Raw genomic sequence first — 19,135 nt, 5'->3', positions numbered from 1 at the left:
AACAGGATGAGTGTAAGGGCTGGAGGAGGTTAGAGAGAGAGATGTTTGTAGGGGCTGGAGGAGACTACAGAGATAGGGAGGGTTGTAGGGCTGCAGCTGGTTACAGAGATAGGGAGGTGTGCAGTGCTGGATGAGGTTACAGAGATAGGAAGGGGCTGGAGGAGATGGCAGAGATAGGGAAGGTTCTGGTATTGGAGGTGGTTATGGAGATAGGGAGGGGTGGAGGGCTGGAGGAGATTACAGAGATAGGGAAGGGTGTAAGGGCTGTAGGTTAAGAGAGAGGAAGGGGTGTAGGGGCTGGAGTAGGTTGCAGAGATTGGGAGCGTTGTAGGGGCTCGAGGAGGTTAGAGATAGGGAGGGGTATAGGGCTGGAGGAGGTTACACAGCTAGGGAGTGGTATAGGGCTGGAGGAGGTTACAGATATAGGGAGAGGTGTAGGGCTGGAGGAGGTTGCAGAGAAAGGGAGGGTTGTCGGGCTGGAGGTGGTTACGGAGATAGGGAGGGGTTTAGGGGCTGGAGGAGGTTGGAGATCGGAACGGGTATCTGGTCTGGAGGATGTTACAGAGATAGGGAGGGGTGTAGGGGCAGGAGGAGGTCACAGAGAAAGGTAGGGGTGTAGGAGCAGGAGGAGGTTACAGAGAAAGGGAGGGGTGTAGGGGCTGGAGGAAATTAGAGATAGGGAAGGGGTCAGGGCTGGAGGCGGTTCGAGATAAGGAGGGATGTAGGTTTGGAGGCGGTTACAGAAATAAGCAGGTGCTGGAAGAGGTTGCAGAGATATGGAGGGGTGTAGGGGCTGGAGGAGGTTACAGAGATAGGGAGGGGTGTAGGGGCAGGAGGAAGTTAGAGATAGGGAAGGGTTCAGGGCTGGAGGAAGTTGCAGAGATAGGGATGGGTGTAGGGGCTGGAGAAGGTTAGAGAGATATGGAGGAGTGTAGGGCGGAAGGAGGTTAGAGGGATATGGAGGAGTGTAGGGCTGGAGGAGCTTACAGAGATAGGGAGGGTTGTAGGGGCTGGAGGTTGTTACAAGAGATAGGGAGGGTTGTCGGGGCTGGAGGTGGTTGCAGAGATTGGAACGTTGTAGGGGCTCGAGGAGGTTAGAGATAGGGAGTGGTGTAAGGGCTGGAGGAGGTTACACGGATAGGAAGAGGTGTAGTGCTGAAGGAGGTTACAGAGATAGGGAGGGGTGTAGGGGCTGGTGGTTACAGAGATAGGGAGTGGTGTAGGGGCTGGAGGAGGTTACAGAGATGAGGGGTTTAGGCTGGAGGAGGTTAGAGATAAGGAGGGGTGTAGGATTGGAGGAGGTTACAGAGATAGCGAGGGGTGTCGGTCTGGAGGAGGTTACAGAGATAGCGATGGGTGTAGTGTCTGGAGGTTACAGAGATAGGGAGGGGTCTAGTGCTGGAGGAGGTTAGAGATAGGGAGCTGTGTAGGTTCTGAAGGTTACAGCGATAGGGACGGGTGTAGGGGCTGGAGGAGGTTAGAGAGATGTGGAGGTGTGTTGCACTGGAGGAGGTTACAGATGGGGAGGGGTGTAGGGTCTGGAGGAGGTTACAGAGATAGGGAGAGATGTCGGGGATGGAGGAGATTAGAGATAGGGAGGGGTGTATGGGCTGAAGAGGTTACAGAAATAGGGAGAGGTGTAGGTCTGAAGGAGATTGCAGAGATAAGGAAGGGTCTAGGGGCTCGAGGAGGTTACAGAGATTGGGAGGGGTGCAGCAATTGGAGGAGAGTACAAACATGGGGAGGGGTGTACGGGCTGGAGGAGATAACAGATAGGGAGGTATGTAGGTGCTGGAGGAGGTTAGAGATAGGGAGGTATGTAGGTGCTGGAGTAGGTTGGAGAGATACCAAGGTGCGTAGTGCTGGAGGAGGTTACAGAGGGGGAGGGTTGTCGTGCTGGAGGAGGTTGCAGAGATAGGGAGGGGTGTAGGGGCTGGAGGTTAGAGATAGCAAGGGGTGTAGGGCTGGAGGAGGTTACAGAGATATGGAGGTGGATAGGGTTAGAGATATGGAGGGGTGTAGGGGCTGGAGGAGGGTTAGAGAGATAGGGAGGGGTGTAGGGGCTGGAGGAGGTTTAGAGAGATAGGGAAGGGTGTAGGGGCTGGAGGAAGTTTAGAGATAGGGAAGGATGTAGGGCAGGAGGAGGTTCGAGAGATAGGGAGGGATGTAGGGGTGGGGCTTTGGGGCTGGAGGAGGTTTAGAGAGATATGAGAGGTGTCGGTGCTGGAGGAGGTTTAGAGATAGGGAGGGGTGCAGGGCTGGAGGAGGTTACAGAGATAGGGAGGGTTGTAGGGCTGAGGAGGTTACAGAGAACGGGAGGGTTGTAGGGCTGGAGGAGGTTACAGAGATGGGGAGGGGCTGGAGGAGGTTACAGAGATGGGGAGGGGAGGGGAGGGGAGGGGAGGGGAGATTGAGGGATTTGAACACGAGGCTGAGAATTTAAAAATCAGCGCCTCACTGGGGCCGAGGAGGGGGGAGAAGTGCAGGAACACAACCCCCTCACTACCTACCCTGCACTAACCCCCATCATCTGTTACATCACCGGGAGTTCCAGCGACACTCCTCCCCCTCTCTCTTTGTATTTATCCACTCACTGCCTCACTCAAAGCTTATCTCCCATTGACAGTCCGTGTGAGGGCCCTCGTTGTCCCAGAATTGCTCCCCGTGGACACTGACTGACCTTCCCCGTGCCTCCACCACCCTCCTCCTGTTCCATGACGGCCGACAAATTCAGGTTGTGTTCTAGTCAGCAAGTGAAAGATCGGGTGTGGGGGGTGTATAAATTAAAACACATGGCGGGCCAGAGGAAGGGGCTTGGGGGGGCCGTGTCCTGCCCACGGGCCGTATGTTTGACACCCCTGAGCTACACTGTCAAGCCCTGTAAGAGTTTTCTATGTTTCAATGAGATCACCTTTCGTTCTTTTAAACTGTAGAGAATATCGGCCTGATCTACTCAATCTCTGCTCACAGGACAATCCCCCCATCCCAGGATTCAGTCTGGTGAACCTTCGTTACCATCCTCAATGGTCTGTACATCCTTCCTTGGGTAAGCAGCCAAACTGTACACAATACTCCAGGTGTAGTCTCACCAGGGCCCGATATAATTGCAGTAAGATGTCTAGGAGCAAGTTATTATTTAAATGGAGAAAGATTACAAAATGCTGCAGTACAGTGGCACCTGGGGTCACTTGTGTATGAAGCACAAAAGGATAGTATGCAGGTACAGCAAGTGATCAGGAAGGCCAATGGTATCTTGGCCTTTATTGCAAAGGGGATGGAGTATAAAAGCAGGGAAGTCTTGCTACAGCTATACAAGTTATTAGTGAGGCCACACCTGGAATACTGCATGCAGTTTTGGTTTCCATATTTACGAAAGGATTTACTTGCTTCAGAGCCCGTTCAGAGAAGGTTCACTCGGTTGATTCTGGGGATGAGGTGGTTGACTTATGAGGAAAGGTTGAGTAGTTTGGGCCTCTACTCATTGGAATTCAGAAGAATGAGGGGTGATCTTATCGAAATGTACAACATTATGAGGGTGCTTGACAAGGTGGATGCAGAGAGGATGTTTCCACTGATGGGGAAGACTCGAACTAAAGGGCATGATCTTAGAATAAGGGCCACCCATTTAAAGCAAAGATAAAGAGGAATTTCTTCTCCGAGGGTTGTAAATCTGTGGAACTCGCTGCCTCAGAGAGCTGTGGAAGCTGGGACATGAAATAAATTTAAGACAGAAATAGACAGTTTCTTAAAGGATAAGGGGATAAGGGGTTATGGGGAGTGGGCGGGTAAGTGGAGCGGAGTACATGATCAGATCAGCCATGATCTTATTGAATGGCGGAGCAGGCTCGAGGGGCCGTACGGCCTACTCCTGTTCCTATTTCTTATGTTCTTATGTTTACTCTTATCCTCAAATCCTCTTGTAATAAAGGCTGACATACCATTTGATTTCTTCATTGCTTGCTGTACCTGCATATTAACTTTCAGTGATTCGTGTACAAGGACACCAAGGTCCCTCTAAACACCAACATTTCCCAATCTCTCACCATTTCAAGTAGCTGTTTCCAGTCCACTTTGGCTAAATCACAGATCAGCTTAGTAAAATTGGCTTTTCCCCAGTTGAGAACTTTTATTGCTGGTCTATCTTTGTCCTTTTCCATAATTACCCTAAATCTAACTGAATTACGATCACTAGCACCAATGCTCTCCCACTGATACCCCTTCCACCTGCCCAGCTTCAGTACCTAATACTAATTCCAGAACTTCCCCCTCTCTTGTTGGGCTTGCTACGTACTGGCTAAAAAGTTCTGCTTGTTGCTGACCCCTCTGCGAAGGGAAATAGGTCCTTCCTCTCCAATCCAACTAGGCCCCTCATAATTTTATACACCTCATTAAAGGTCTTGCCTCAGCCTCCTCTGTTCCAAAGAAAAAAAAATATTAAGAGGGTTGGTGGGCTGGAGGAGGTTACCGAGATAGGGAAGGGTGAGACCCTGGAGAGATTTGAACAAGAGGATGAGTATTTTAAAGGCTGATGCCACCAGCCATCTCGCCCAGCACAGAATGTAACTCACTACCAACAGGAAGGATGTTACTTTAACTGCTAAAGATGCATAATGCGGGGAAATCAATCTCTGTCCCTTTAACTAACAGCGATATGGAAAGAGGGAAATGAATGACCTTGAAACACCTGGTCCACTTGGCACTGAAGTATCTGAAACTCATAATAGTAACTCATAAATAGAAATAAAATACTGACAGATGTTAAACTGTTTTGTTGACAAAAGAAATCTCGATTTAACTTTTAAAAGGTGAATTGTTTAACAGGGATTCACACAGACTCACCTGATAGGCCGACTCAGGATCCACCCATCAAGCACCGCGATTGGTTGAAGAACCCACTGCTCCCTGGGCCCTCCGGCCTCTGACCTCTCTTCCTGTTGGTTCCCAGAGCAATCAATCACCAGTCGCCAACATTACACTGACAGATTAAGTTGAGGGGCTTGGAGGAAGAAATAAAATGAGGCCGTGAATCTGAGTTAAGAAATAAAATTAGAAAAGCATGATTAAATAAACAAGGAGAGGCAATATAAATTAAAGGGTACAATCCTAAAGGGGGTGCATGAACAGTGAGACCTGCGGGTATATGTGGACAAATCGCTGAATGTGGCAGGACAGGTTGAGAAAGCAGTTAAAAAAACTGACAGGATCCTGGGCATCACAGAGTACAAAAGCAAGGAGGTTATGATTAACCTTTCTAAAAATTGGTTCGGTCTCAACTGGAGCATTGTGTCCAATTCTGGGCACCACACATTAGGATGTGAAGGCCTGAGAGAGGGTGCAGAAAAGATTAACAAGAATGATTCACGAGATGAGGTACTTCAGTTCCGTGGACTGACTGGAGAAGCTGGGGTTGTTCTCCTTGGAGCAGAGAAGGTTGAGAGGAGAATTGATAGAAGTGTTCAAAATCATGAGGGGTCCGGACAGAGTAGATAGAGAGATACTGTTCCCATTGGTGGAGGGGTCGAGAACCAGAGGAGACGGATTTAAGGTGAATGGCAAAAGAACCAAAGGTGACATCAAAAAAATCTATTTTATGCAGAGTGGTTAGGATCCGGAATGCACGGCCTGAAAGGGTGGTGGAGGAAGACTCAATCACAGCGTTCAAAAAAAAAAGTTGGATAAATATCTGAAAAACAACATTTGCAGGGCCGGGGGAAAGGGAGGGGAGTAGGCAAGGGTTCGATGGGCCGAATGGCCTTCCGTGCTGTAACCATTCTCTGATTGTGTGAACAGAACCACTCTGTTCCCTGACTCAATCTAAAGCCTTCCTGATTGTGAGCACCTGTTAAACCTGCCCTGCACCTTCACTGCTCCAAGGAGAACCACCCCAGATGCTGCAGCCATCATCTTATTGAATGGCGGCAGGCTCGAGAGGCCAAAGGGCTGACTCATCTCCTATTTCTGATGTTCTCATGTATTCATGTCACTGGTCCCCATCCCGCACCTGCTCCCTGCAGTAAGATGGCCGCCACGCATGCTCCCTGCCCTGCAGTGGGACAATGGAAAGTATTGTGATGTCGAGGAAGCACCGCCCCTGTCGCTCCCTGCTCCCCGTGGCGGGCGGACCCGTGCTGCCCAAAGATGGCGGCCAAACTCCCGGCAAACCCCGACAATAACCAAGGCCCGTCCCCGCCCGAAGTTGTCCCACAGCTGCCACCCGCCGACAAATCTCACCGCCAGCGTGAGTCTGAGAGTCCTCAGGGAGGCTGGGCGCACTGCCTGGGCTGCTCATCCATCCTCCGCGGGGGAGGCAAATCGTCGTCCGTCCACGGCTGTTCTCCCACAATAGGCTGGCCCCGCGCCTGCGCACAACTCCGCCTCGCCTCACCTGGGCCCCGAGCTCAACGGCTGCGAGCGGAGCCCACCAACAAACCCCCCAACCGCCCGCAACACTCAGCCCACAGCCAATAGCGAGGTGGCGCAGGACACCAGCTCACCCAGCGCGCTGCTCCGCACCAATCAGTGGCGGGGCCGCGGGACCCTGAAGGTAATGACTCTGGCTGGGTTCAGTTCTACACTCACTGGTTCCCCTCCCCTGAAGGTACTGACTCTGGCTGGGTTCAGTTCTACACTCACTGGTTCCCCTCCCCTGAAGGTAATGACTCTGGCTGGGTTCAGTTCTACACTCACTGGTTCCCCTCCCCTGAAGGTAATGACTCTGGCTGGGTTCAGTTCTACACTCACTGGTTCCCCTCCCCTGAAGGTACTGACTCTGGCTGGGTTCAGTTCCAGACACTGACATCACTCAATTTGTACCTGCACAAAGATGGCCGCGCATGCGCTGTGCTACTCACTGAATCTGCCTTCCTGCTCAAATATGGCCGCCGTTAGCCTGGGCCTGTGACCGGGAGAAAGCCCCGAAGCTCCAACCACCGATATTCCGGTTATTATTCCGGGCTTGTGGCGGGCACGAGTTGTTTATGAAGCCTCCCCCGCTCCCCGCTGGTCCCTAACCCCGCTCCGTCCCGCTGAAAAAGAGAATCCTGAGGAGCTTCTCCAAAACATGGCTTTTCCGCCATTACTTGCAGCGCGCATGCTCCAAACACAGCTCCTGCATTCTGGGTGCGGGGCATGCTGGGTAGATAAGACCATGACAAACAGGAGCAGGAGTGGGCCAGATACTGCACGGTTATATACAGAGTGAAGCTCCCTCTGTACTGTCCTAAACAATCCCAGGACAGGTACAGCACGGGTTAGTTACAATTTAAAGCTTGCTGTACGCTGACTTTCATCAAACACTCCCAGGGCAGGTACAGCACATGTTAAATACACAGTAAGGGGCCCTGCACACTGTCCCACCAGGTATTCCCAGGGCATGTACAGCACGGGTTAGACACAGAATAACGCTCCCTCTGCACTGTCCCAAGAAACAATCCCAGGGCAGGTACAACGCAACTATTTTGTTGTTAATCTGTAAATCAAATGCCCCTGATTAAAGGGAGGAGGGCACTATAACCAACAAAATAAACTAATTAAACTTTGGATGGTAAACTTAAATCAAATTAAAATTTGGTTGCTCGAGGTGACGATGCACTCCAGTCCCTCCAGTGCCAACCTCTTACAGAAGGCCGCAAGCGTACCGGTAGCAGGTAGAGCAGGGGCTAGAGACAGAGTGAAGCTCCCTCTACACTGTCCCTTCAAACACTCCCAGGGCAAGTACAGCATAATTTAAATGCAGGGTAAACGTCTTTCAAAACAGCCAATCCAAAAATTCACAGGACAAGCACAACACAGGTTAAGTACACATTATCATCATCATAGGCAGTCCCTCGAAATCAAGGAAGACTTGCTTACACTCTAAAGGTGAGTTCTTAGGTGACTAAACATTCCAATACGGGAATTACAGTCTCTGTCACAGGTGAGACAGCCGGTCATTGAAGGAAAGGGTGGGTGGGACTGGATTGCCGCATGCTCCTATGCTTGGTTTCTGCTTGCTCTCAGTGATGAGACTCGAGGTGCTCAGCACCCTCCCGGATGCACTTCCTCCACTTAGGGCAGAATTTAGCCAAGGGCTCCTAGGTATCAGTGGGGATGCTGCATTTTTATCAAGGAGGCTTTGAAGGTGTCCTTGAAATGTTTCCTCTGATCACCTTGGGCTCGCTTGCCATGTAGGAGTTCTGAGCAGAACGCTTGCTTTGGGAGTCTTGTGTCAGCCATGTGAACAATGTGGCGAGCCAGGGTATCTCTGGAGTTGGAGCACGCCGTGTCCACAAGAGATGGACACGGCAGAGACTGGAGTGCATCATTTCAAGAGAGAACAGAATTTTTATTTTAATTAATTTGATTTGATTTGACAAAGGTTCCCTTTATGTTGAATTATTAAGTTGTGTTTTTGGTGCCCTCAAAAAAAAAAACAAGGGGGCATTTTAATGAAAGTTTGTGGAGTGTGACCCCCCCCCCCCTTTAATCAGGGGGCACTTGATCATTGTTCGACTTAAAATAGTTGTGAACAATGTGGCCCACCCAATGCAGCTGGTCGAGTGTGGTCAGTGCTTTGATGCTGAGGATGTTGGCCTGATCGAGGAAACACCGGGAATCGTTGATGAGAATGACCAGGCGATCCAAGAGCTAATAAATCACAAGCGCAGGGCATTTCTGAACCTAAAACAACAACACAACTCAGGACCAGCAAAGCAGCATTACAGGTGGCTTCAGGCCGAGGTCCAAGAAAAAACCTGTGACCTAAAGCATAGATGGTGGGTGGAGAAATCACAGGAGGTTCAGCAGCTGGCTGACAGCCATGATATGTGAGGATCCTTCACAGCAGTCAACGCCACCTACAGCCCAACCACGCAAGGCACCACCCCACTGTTGGCCAAGAATGGGGAAACACTCATTAAGGACACCGAGGCAGCCAGGACCCGCTGGAAGGAACACTTCGAAGATCTCCTTAACCGACACACTGCCTTTGACTCGAGTGTCCTCGACTCCAACGCACAGCATGCTACCCACTACCATCTCAGCAAAACCCCAGCCCTGTATGAGGTGGAAAAGGCCATCTGCCAGCCAGCTCAAAACCAACAAGGCAATGGGAGTGGATGAAATCCCCACTGAGGCACTAAAGTATGGCGGAGAGGCACTATTGGCACAAATGCATGACCTCATCTCTCTCATCTGGAAGAAGGAAGGCATGCCTGGAGATCTCAGAGATGCAGTAATCGTGACCATCTTTAACTAGGGGACAAGTCCGACTGCGGCGAATACAGATGAATCGCCCTGGGAAAGCCATCGCTAGAATACTCCTCAACCATCTTCTCCCTGTGGCTGAGGAGCTCCTCCCGGAGTCACAGTGTGGTTTTCATCCTCTGCGGAGTATAACAGACATGAGTAGGTACACAGTAAGGATCTCAATACACTCTCCCACCAGACACTTGCAGGGAAGATACAGCATGGGTCAGATACAGAGTAAAGCTCCCTCGACACTGTCCCATCAAATATTCCCAGGGCAAGTACAACATGGCTTAAATAGAGAGTAAAGCTCCCTCTATACTTTTCCATCAGACGTTCCCAGGGCAAGTACAGCACAGGTTAGACACAGACTACATCTCCCTCTGACTTGTCCAGCCATTCCAGGGCAGATACAGCATCAGTTCGATATAGAGAAAATCTCCCTCTATACTGTTCTGCTGGACATTCCCAGGGCAGGTACAGCACGGGTTAGATACAGAGTAAAGCTCCCCTTACACTGTCCCATCAACCATTCCCAGGGCAGGTACCACCAAGCTCATGGTCTACAGGGCTGTAGTAATACCCGCCCTCCTGTATGGCTCAGAGGAATGGACTATGTACAGTAGACACCTCAAGTCGCTGGAGATATATCACCAAAGATGTCTCCGCTAGATCCTACAAATCCCCTGGGAGGACTGGCACAGCAACATCAGCGTCCTTGTCCAGGCTAATGTCCCCAGCATTGAAGCACTGACCACACTTGATCAGCTCTGCTGGGCAGGCCACATAGTTCGTATGCCAGACACGAGACTCCCAAAGCAAGTGCCCTATGTGGAGCGCCGTCACAGCAAATGAGCCAAAGGTGGGCAGCGGAAACATTACAAGGACACCCTCAAAGCCTCCCTGATAAAGTGGGACATCCCCACTGACACCTGGGAGTCCCTGACCAAAGACTGCCCTAAGTGGAGACAGTGAATCCGGGAGGGCGCTGAGCACTTCGAGTCTCAATGCCGAGAGCATGCAGAAATCAAGCGCAGGCAGTGGAAGGAGCATATGGCAAAGCAGTCCCACCCACCCCTTCTCTCAATGACTATCTGTCCAACCTGTGACAGAGTCTGTGGCTCTCATATTGGATTGGTCAGCCACCAAATAACTCACTTCAGGAGTGGAAGGAAGTCTTCCTTCTATTTTTCCTCGATTCCGAGGGACTGCCTATGATGATGATGATGACAACACAGGTTAAATGCAGAGTAAAGCTCCCTCTACACTGTCTCACCAGACATTCCCAGGTCGGTACAGCGTGGGTTATTAAAGGTTAAATCTCACTCTAGCCTGCCCCAAACACTCCCAGAGTACGTACAGCATAGGTTAGATACAGCGTTAATCTCCCTCTACGCTGTCCGATCAAACATTCGCGCAACAGACACAGCACGGGTTAGTCAGAGAGCAAAGCTCTCCATATACTGATCCATCAAACACTCCCATCGCAGGTACAGCACGAGTTAGATACTGAGTAAAGCTCACTCTATACTGTCCCATCAAACAGACCCAGGGCAGGAACAACACAGGTTAAATACAGAGGAAAGCTCACTCTACACTGTCCCATCAAACACTACGAGGGAAGATACAGCATGGATTAGATAAGAGAGAAAAGCTTGCTCTACACTATCCCATCAAAAACTGCCAGAGCAGGTACAGCATGGGTTCGACAGAAAGGTTTAGACTGGGTTTTCCAGAACTTGAGACCTGGGCAACAGAAGGCACCATCACCAATTATAATCAGGGATGCTCAGGAAGACAGATATCTCATGGGTGGGGGACAGGATGGTGGTTGTGGGGCTGGAGGAATTTACAGAGCTAGGGAGGGATGACGCCATGGAGTGGTTTAAAAATATTAGAATTTTCAAATCAAGGCGTTGCTTAACTAGAAGCCAATGTAGGTCAGTGAGGACAGAGGTGATGGGTGAGCTGGACTTGGTGCGAGTTAGGGCATGGGCAGCCGAATTTTTGATTAACTCTAGTTTATGTAGAGTCGAATGTGGGAGGAGTGCGTTGGAATAGTCAAGTCCAGAAGTAACAAAAGCATGGATGAGGGCTTCAGCAGTGGATGAGCTGAGGCAAGAGCGGAGACGGATGATGTTACAGAGATGGAAATAGGCAGTCTTAATTATGCCGTGGATATCTGGTTAAAAAACCTATTTCAGGGTTAAGTATGACACCAAGGTTGCAAACAGTCTGGTTCAGGCTCAGACAGAAGTTGGGGAGAGGGACAGAGTCTGTGGCTAGGGAACGGAGTTTGTGGCAATGACAATTACAAATATCAGTATATTTGACAGGCTATCACGTGCAAAATGTGTGGATGAGTTTGTAAAATTCAATCGGTTACAAAAACGGGTTACAGAAAGTAACGGATTTCGAACCTTATGCAAGATGGTTCAAAAAAGGGGTGGTTCAAAGGATTTCAGTTGAGTTTAAACTGACACACTGCAGTTAAGTCTACTACAACTACAACTCGTACTCAAATGGAACAAGTTTGGGGTTTGATAGAAGGCGAACTAGGTGAGAAATGACATAAGTTAGATTAAGAAAAAGCACTAAAATGGAACAGTCAGTAACAGAACATCAATTAGTCTCCTCTGATCATGGAGGAATCAAATATTCGACACACTGTGTTTGAAACAAAGATAATTTATTCAACATTTATACACAATATTAATCTCCAGCTCAGGTATAGGGGTTATTACGATCATCAGAAACAAAGTAGAGCTGCCGGAGTGAACATGTTTCAGTGCCCAATGCAATCACAGTAAATCCTGTTCTATTTACAAATGCAGCCTTTCTCCTCAGCCCATTCAAAACTGAGATAAGGAGAAATGTCTTCTCTCAGAGGGTGTAAATCTGTGGAATTCTCTGCCCCAGAGAGCAGTGGAGGCTGGGTCATTGAATATATTTAAGGCGGAGATAGCCATATTTTTGAGCGATAATGGAGTATAGGGTTCTGGGGAGCGGGCAGAGAAGTGGAGCTGAGTCGATGATCAGACCAGCCATGATCTTATTGAATGGGGAGCAGGCTCGGGGGTCCGGGTGGCCCACTCCTGCTCCAATTTCTCATGGTCTTATGTACCCAGCATGCCCCGCGCGGAAAAATGAGCCGCATCCAGACTAGAGGAGCTCAGTGCGCAGGCGCGGATCTTGGATGAGTTTTGAGCATGCGCGGTGTGTGTAATGGCGGAGGAGACACGGTTTGGACAGGCTCCTCAGAAGTCTCCTTTTTAGCGGGACGGAGCGGAATAATGGACCAGCGGGGAGCCGGGGAGGCTTCATAAACATCCGGTGCCCGCCGCAAGCCCGGAATAATAACCGGAATATCGGCGGTTGCAGCTTCGGGGCTTTCTCCTGGTCACAGGCCCAGACTAACGGCGGCCATCTTCGTATAGGAAGGCAGGTTCATCGCTCCGCCATCTTGGTTCAGTGAGTAGCATAGCGCATGCGCTGCTATCTTGGTGTCGGATCCAAGTGAATGATGTCAGTGTCTGGAACTGCACCCAACCAGAGTCAGTACCTTCAGGGGAGGGGAACCAGTGAGTGTAGAACTGAACCCAGCGAGAGTCAGTACCTTCAGGGGAGGGGAACCAGTGAGTGTAGAACTGAACCCAGCCAGAGTCAGCACCTTCAGGGGAGGGGAACCAGTGAGTGTAGAACTGAACCCAGCCAGAGTCAGCACCTTCAGGGGAGGGGAACCAGTGAGTGTAGAACTGAACCCAGCCAGAGTCAGTACCTTCAGGGGAGGGGAACCAGTGAGTGTAGAACTGAACCCAGCCAGAGTCAGTACCTTCACGGGAGGGGAACCAGTGAGTGTGGAACTGAACCCAGCCAGATTCAGCACCTTCACGGGAGGGGAACCAGTGAGTGCAGAACTGAACCCAGCCAGAGTCAGTACCTTCAGGGGAGGGGAACCAGTGAGTGTAGAACTGAACCCAGCCAGAATCAGCACCTTCAGGGGAGGAGGGGAACCAGTGAGTGTAGAACTGAACCCAGCCAGTCAGCACCCTCTGGTAATGAGAGGGAGGGGAACAAGTGAGTGCGGAACTGAACCCAGCCAGGGTCAGCACCATCAGCGGAGGTGAGCTAGGGGAACCAGTGAGTGTGGAACTGAACCCAGACAGAACCAGCGTCTTCAGGGGAGGAGAGGCGAACCAGTGAGTGTGGAACTGTTCCCAGCCACAGTCAGCATCTTGAGGGAAGTGAGGAGAACCAGTGAGTGTGGAACTGAACCCAGCCAGAGCCAGCACCTTCAGGGAAGGAGATGGAGGGGAGCCAGTGAGTGTCGAATTGAACGCAGCCAGAATTGGTGGTGAAAATTGGGAGTGGATGGAAAACAGTCTATAACATAAGAACATAAGAAATAGGAGCAGGAATAGGCCATTTGGCCCCTCGAGCCTGCTCCCTATTCAATAACATCATGGCTGATCTGATCATGGACTCGGCTCCACTTTCCTGCCCGCTCCCCATAACCCTTTACTCTCTTATCATTCAAAAATGTGTCTATCTCCACCTTTAATTATTCAATGACTCAGCTTGCACAGCTCTTTGGGGCAGAGAATTCCAGGGATTTGCCACCCTCAGAGAGGAAATTCCTCCTCATCTCACTTTTAAATGGGCGGCTCCTTATTCTGAGACTATGTCCCCCTAGTTTTAGTTTCCCGTATGAGTGGAAATATCCTCTCTGCATCCATCTTGGCGAGCCCCCTCATTATCATTAAGTTTCAATAAGATAACCTCTCATTTCTTCGAAACTCCAATGTTTATAGGCCCAACCTACTCAACCTATCCTCAGAAGTCAACCCCCCATCTCCGGAATCAACCTCGTGAACCTTCTCTGAACAGCCTTCAATGCAAGTATATCCTTCCTTCAATACGGAGACCAAAACTGTACACAGTACTCCAGGTGTGGCCTCACCAATACTCTTTACAGTTGCAGCAGGACTTCTCTGCTTTTATACTCTATCCCCCTTGCAATGCAGGCCAACATTCCATTTGCCTTCCTGATTACTTGCCGTACCTGCATACTAACTTTTTGTGTTTCATGCACAAGGCCCCCAAGTCTTTCTGTAATGCAGCTCTTTGCAATTTTTCTCCATTTAAATTATAATTTGCTTTTCTGTTATTTCTGCCAAAGTGGATAACTTCACATTTTCCCACATTATACTCCATCTGCCGAATGTTTGCCCTCTCACTTAACATGTCTATATCCCTTTGCAGATTTTTTGTGTCCTCCGCACAATTTTTGTAACAACAGCAAACTCGGTCCCTTCATCCAAGTCATTAATATGGATTGTAATTAGTTGAAGACCCATCACCGATCCCTGTAGCACCCCACTAGTCATGTTTGCCAACTGGAAAATTACCATTTATCCCGACCCTCTGTTTTCTGTTGGTTTGCCAATCCTCTATCCACGTTAATACATAACCTCCAACCCTGTGAGCTTTTATCTTGTGCAGTAACCTCTTATGTGGCACCTTATCGAATGCCTTCTGGAAATCCAAATACACCATACCCACTGCTTCCCCCTAATCCACCCTGCTTGTTACATCCTCAAAGTACTCCAGCGAATTTGTCAAACATGATTTCCCTTTCATAAAACCATGTTGAATCTGCTTGATTGAATCATGCTTTTCCAAATGTCCTGCTACTGCTTCCTTAATAATCGACTCCAGCATTTTCCCAATGACAGATGTTAGACTAACTGGTCTCAATTGTCCTGCATTTTGTCTGCCTCCTTTTTCAAATAGGCACGTTACATTGGCGGCTTTCCAATCTGTTGGGACCGCCCTAGAATCCAGGGAATTTTGGTAGATTACAACCAATGCATTCACTATCTCTGCAGCCACTTCTCTTAAGACCCTAGGATGCAAGCCATCAGGTCCAGGGGACTTGTCTGCCTTTAGTCCTATTATTTTACCTCGTACTACGTCATTAGTGATCGTGATTGTATTGCGTTCCTCCCGATCTCTCGCCTCTCGCTTATCCACTGCTGGGATGTTTTTAGTGTCTTCTACCATGAAGGACTCTTACTATCTGTTTTTATATTTTGTGCTAGTTTTCTTTCATAATCTATCTTCCCTCTCAATCATGTCTGCCACTGCTCATCAACTGTCCCATTCTTTAATCTATTTTCCCAGTCCGCTTTAGCCAACTCTGCCCTTATACCATTGTAGTCTCCTTTATTTCAGCTTGGGACCCTGGTTTGAGAACCAACTTTCTCACCAACCATTTTAGTACGAGATCATTTATTAATCCTGCCTCATTACACACTACTAGATCTAAGATAGCCTGCTCCCTGGTTGGTTCCACAACATACTGTTCAAGGAAACTATCCCAGATACACTCCATGGACTCCTCCTCAAGGCTACCCTGGCCAATTTGCTTTGTCCAATCAATATGAAGTTTAAAATCACCCATAAATATTGCCGTTCCTTTATTACAAGCCTCCATTATTTCTTGATTTATACTCCGTCCAACAGTGTAGCTATTGTTAGGGGCCTATAGACTCTGCCCACCAGTGACTTTCCCGTTATTATTCCCCATCTCCACCCAAACTGATTCAATATCTTGATCCTCTGAGCAAATATCGTTTCTCACTAACGCACTGATCTAATTCTTTATTAACAGAGCTATCCCACCTCCTTTTCCTTTCTGTCTGTCCTTCCGAATTGTCAAATACCCCTGAATATTTAGTTCCCAGTCCTGGTCACCTTGCAACCACGTCTCTGTAATGGCTATCAGATCGTACCCATTTGTATCTATTTGTGCCGTCAACTCATCTATTTTGTTACAAATGTTATGTGCATTTAGACAAAGAGCTTTAAATTTGTTATTTTTACCTGTGTTTCCTGCTTTTTTCCTCTGTCCAACAGCACTGACAAACCCCCCCCCCCCGGACGAGGATATTGGTCCCGGCTCTGTTGAGGAGCAACCCGTCCGGTTTGTACAGGTCCCACCTCCCTCCAGAAACAGTCCCAATGCATCAGGAATCTAAAGCCCTCCCTCCTGCACCATCTCTCCAGCCAGGCATTCATCTGCTCTATCCTCCTATTTCTGTACTCACTAGTTCATGGCACCAGGAGTCATTCTAAATATTACCCTAGACCATGTCACTGTTTATAATTACACATGACCCAGTCTCGGTTTATATTACATTCGACCCTGCCTCTGTTTATATTACACTAGACCCTGTCCCTGTTTATACTACACTTGACAGTATCTCTGTTTATAAATAGAAGTATAGAGTACAAACACATGGATATTATGATGAACCTGTACAAAACACTGGTTCGGCCTCAACTGGAGTATTATGCCCAATTGTGGGCAACACACTTTAGGAATAATGTGAAGGCCTTGGTGAGGGTGCAGAAAAGATTTACGAGAATGATTCCAGGGATGAGGGACTTCAGTTACCTGGACAGACTGGAGCAGCTGGGGTTGCAAGGGGGATAGAGTATAAAAGCAGAGAAGTCCTGCTACGACTGTAGGGTATTGGTGAGGCCACACCTGGAGTACTGTGAACAGTTTTGGTCTCTGTATTTAAGGAAGGATATACTTTCATTGGAGGCAGTTCAGAGAAGGTTCATTTGGGTGATTCCTGAGATGAGGGGGTTGACTTATGAAGAAAGGTTGAGTAGTTTGGGCCTATACTCATTGGAGTTCAGAATAATGAGAGGTGATCTTATTGAAACATAAAAGATACTGGAGGGCTTGACAAGGTGGATGCAGAGAGGGTGTTTCCATTCATAGGAGAATCTAGAACTGGGGGCATAGTTTCAGAATAAGGGGTTGCCCATTTAAAACTGAGATGAGGAGGAATTTCTTCTCTGAGGGTTCTAATTCTGTGGAATTCTCTGCCCCAGAAAGCTGTGGAGGCTGGATCATTGAATATATTTAAGGCGGAGATAGACAGATTTTTTGAGCGATATGGGAGTAAAGGTTTATGGGAGCGAGGGGTAAGTGGAGTTGAGTCCAGGATCAGATCAGCCATGATTTTATTGAATGATGGAGCAGGCTCGAGGGGCCAAATGGTCTACTCCCGCTCTTATTTCTTGTGTTCTCCTTAGAGCAGGGAAGATTGAGAGGAAATTTGACAGAGGTGTTCAAAATCATGAGTGGTTGAGAGATACTGTTCCCATTGGCAGAAGGGTCGAGAACCAGAGGACACAGATTTAAGGTGATTGGCAAAAGAACCAAAGGCGACACAAGAAAAAACCTTTTTGCGTAGCGAGTGTTTAATATCTGGATTGCACGGCCTGAAAGGGTGGTGGAGGTAGACTCAATCACGGATTTCAAAAGGGAGTTGGATAAGTATCTGAAAGAAAAACATTTGCACGGCTGTGGGGTAAGGGCGGGGGAGTGGGACTAGCTGAGGTGCTCTTGCAGAGAGCTGGCACGGGCTCGACGGGCCGAATGGTCTTGTTCCGTGCTGTAACCATTCTATGGTTCTAACTCTCTCAGCATAAGCCTCTATTCCCTTCTCCCTCATATGCTGATCTTCAGTGCATCGATACTGGAAACACAGAGCGACCAATCCAGAGCCGCTCTGTATCAGGGTGGGCGCTGGATGCGGAAGTCGCTCCCTGGCCTCCTGTGTGGGTCGGTTTGTTGCATCAGTTTGAGCTGGAGTGGAGAGGGGGAGAAGCTGCTGGGTTTAACCCCCAGTACCTCTGGGCCCAGTCGGGCCCAACAATTTCCGATGAGAGACTGTCAACAACGGTGGATTCTAGGGGAGATTAGGTTGTGAAAACAGACACTGCCCGCACAATGTAGAAGAGTATTGTTTTAGGAACAAGTATTTCTGTAGGGGCTTTCAATATACAGATTTGTTTTAATCCATTCTTGGGATGTGGATGTCACCAGTCGGGCCAGAATATATTTCCAATTTCCATTTGCCCCTTGACAAGGTGATGGTGGGCCTTCTCGAACTGCTGCAGTCCGTGTGGTGAAGGCCCTCCCACAATGCTGTTAGGTGAGGAGTTCCAGGATTTTCACCCAGTGACGATGTAGGAACGGTGATATATGCCCAAGTCAGGATGGTGTGAGACTTGGAGAGGAACTTGGAGGTGATGGATTTCCCATACACCTGCTGCCCTGGTCCATCTAGGTGGGAGAGGTTGTGGGTTTGGGAGGTTCTGTCAAAGTTCTGGTCGAGTTGCAGATGTATACATTCCCTCCCCTTCACCCCGCCCACCTCTTCGTCCTCCCATAGAGACCAGAGTCTTGTGTCGGCCCAGACTGGGTGGTGAGTTCCTGTCCCTGAAGGACATTTAGGGGGTGGTGGGTGTGTCAGCCTTTTCTGACCTTGATGTTCCAAATCGTCCCACTCCCTGGTTCTCGGGCTTGGAATTATTTAGGAGATGTGATAGATGTAGACAGACAACTGTTTGGTGCAAGAACAAATATTTTATTTAGGAAATAGCACACCACACTAATTACCTGAATAGCATATAACAAAATGTACAGAAAAAGGGGGAAAACATATACGCAACGGGTACAGAGGCTATGCAGTGGAAAAAAAACACCTCCCACCACTACACTAACTGAGCTCGGCTCAGAAATTGCAGAGACTATGCTCACCAAAGGATTTCTCCACAGTTTAGACCAGTTGCACACTGCTTTCTCTCTTCAGCAGTTATCATGGGCAACTTTAATCTACATATTGATTGGGCTAACCAAACTGGTAGCAATGTGGTGAAGGAGTATTTCCTGGAGTGTATTAGGGATGGTTTTCTCGACCAATGTATCAAGGACGTAACTAGAGGGCTGGCCATCCGAGATTGGGTGATGTGTAATGAGAAAGGACTAATCATCAATCTTGTTGTGCGAGGCCCCTTGGAGAAGAGTGACCATAATATGGTAGAA

Source organism: Pristiophorus japonicus, chromosome 23, assembly GCF_044704955.1.
Source record: "Pristiophorus japonicus isolate sPriJap1 chromosome 23, sPriJap1.hap1, whole genome shotgun sequence".
Lineage (NCBI taxonomy): Eukaryota > Metazoa > Chordata > Chondrichthyes > Pristiophoridae > Pristiophorus > Pristiophorus japonicus.
The sequence above is the reverse complement of the archived record's forward strand: the minus strand, read 5'-3'. Positions refer to the sequence as shown.